Source organism: Mus pahari, chromosome 8, assembly GCF_900095145.1.
Source record: "Mus pahari chromosome 8, PAHARI_EIJ_v1.1, whole genome shotgun sequence".
NCBI classification, from domain to species: domain Eukaryota; kingdom Metazoa; phylum Chordata; class Mammalia; order Rodentia; family Muridae; genus Mus; species Mus pahari.
In genome coordinates this window covers 76,087,877-76,090,203 of record NC_034597.1, presented here as the reverse complement: position 1 = coordinate 76,090,203, position 2,327 = coordinate 76,087,877, and the positions used below count along the sequence as shown (strand labels likewise).

Sequence of the window (2,327 nt, the reverse complement as noted above, 5' to 3'; positions counted from 1 at the left end):
ATATATATATATATATATATATATATATATATATATATAAATTTTCAAAATAAAAATGGGGAAAAAGAAAATTGAAAAAAAAAACCAATAAATGAGGTATTGAAGTCTTCATATGTACTAAATTGAATCTTTATATCTATTAGAAAGGCATACAGAACCAAATAAAACTGGGATGGGAATTCCAGAATCCTCTGTGCTCTGAGCACAGGTACTTCCTCACTTAGGATGAAGTTAATTGTATCCAATGAACTCACTGTAAGTTCAAAATATAGTGTGTTGGAAATGTCCTTAGTCCATGGACCTATATAACCAGGACAATTTAGACCATCTCACCCTAAGTGTGCTTAGAACCTCTCATTAGTGTACTATTGGAAAAACATCACCTAGCACAAAGCCCTTTTTATAACAGAATATTTAATGTCTCACTTGATTTAATAATTTTTGCACTGAAAGTAAAAAAAATATTACTTTTCATATGCTAGAGACTGTATTTAGTATAAGTCTAGAATGGTTCTCTTAATATTTAATAGATTATTTAATTTAATCATTTGTAAAATTTATGAAGTTAATAGGAAATAAATGTTAATTATTTTTATTAATAATAGAGAATATATGTCAATACAAAAATGGTCTAAAGAAAGGACCCCTTTTATTTATAAATGTCTATTTTCTGACAAGAATTCAGGAGAAATGAGTGCAAAGTTTGTGTATTAACAGCTACACTTTTGGTGGTGTTTTTGATAAGTGTTCTGTGGGCTTTTGGTGGAACTTCTTGACCACTTGAATTGAAGTGATAACAGGCTTTGCAGTTCTTCGGTAAAGTGCACTGTCACTTACAGACCATTGACAACCCCAGAAATGAACAGACACATTGACAGTTCTTCAGGAAGATGAGCTCTTTTGTTCTGATGCATTATATCGAAAGTCGGGTATTTGAACCCAGTGTAATTAGAGCAGCTTTAGTGAGTATGTAACTAATTCAGTTACACACTTTCATTAAGAAGAACATATTTGACAAAATGAAGACTTCACAGAATAATATTTGTTTGTTTGTCTGTTCCTTCCTTCCTTCCTTCCTTTCTTTTTTCTTTCTTTTTCTTTCAGGGAGGCCTTGAATGCAGCCTTTCCACTACCACAAATTATGCACAGGAAATACCAGGGGTCAGCACATCCTGGAGTGTCATAAGTAAGTCTCGGCATGGGAAAAACACCTACATGATCATATATCCTCTGCCAGGTAAGTATTATAATAAATTTTATATAAAAAATTAAGTCCAAGGGCCTGGTAGGATGTTTCAGTGGTTAAGAGGACAAACTGCTCTTCCAGAGGACTGTCGTTGGATTCTCAGAATTGTTATTGGGTGGCGCTCAATCACCTATCAGCTTGGCTCCAGGGAATCCAGTGCCCTCTTCTGGACTCTTCTGGGTACCTACACCCACATGTACACATATATGGACACATTTACACATAATTAAAATTAAAACTAAATATTTTTAAAGTAAGGTATGCCAGGAGAATTAATATGATTTTTTAAAAAATTAAGTACCAAGGTGAACACTCCTGCATTGCTGGTGAGAGTGTAAACTTGGACAACCACTTTAGAAATCAATTTGGTGGTTTCTCAGAAAATTGGAATAGTTCAATCTAATGTGGTATAACCAGCTATACTGCGCCTGTGCATATATCTAAAAGATGTTCCGCCATCCCACAGGGACACTTACTCAACTATGTCCATAGTCAATTTATTTGTAATAAACCAGAAGTGGGAAACAACCTAGATGTCCCTCAACTGAAGAATGGATAAAGAAAATGTGGTTCACTTACACAATGAAATATTACTAAGCTATTAAAAACAAGGACAACATGAAGTCATGTATTTTACAACAATTGTTTACCTCTTGAAATTCTTTTACATAATTTTCTACCTTCTCTCTTCTCCCTCCATCTGCTTCCATGCATTTCTCTCAAATTCATGGTCTTTTCCTCTAATAGTTGATTTATATGTATGTATGTATGTATGTATGTATGTATGTATGTATGTATGTATATATGTATGCTTTATGTATATGTATATATATATGTCTATATGTGTATGGTAAAATATATATTTAAATACATACTATATATACATATTGTCTTAGTTATGGTTTTACTGCTGTGAACAGACACCATGACCAATGCAAGTCTTATAAGGACAGCATTTAGTTGGGGCTGGCATACAGATTCGGAGGTTCAGTTCATTATCACCAAGGCAGGAACTTGGTAGCATCCAGGCAGGCATTGTGCGGGAGAACCTGAGAGTTTTACATCTTCATCTGAAGGCTGC

General features: G+C 33.9%; 1 pseudogene; it reads right to left on the bottom strand.

Annotated features, from left to right (window-relative positions):
• Positions 1-1,102: 1,102 nt before the first annotated feature.
• On the bottom strand, positions 1,103-1,245 carry LOC115064630 (annotated as a pseudogene).
• Between the last annotated feature and the right edge of the window lie 1,082 nt (positions 1,246-2,327).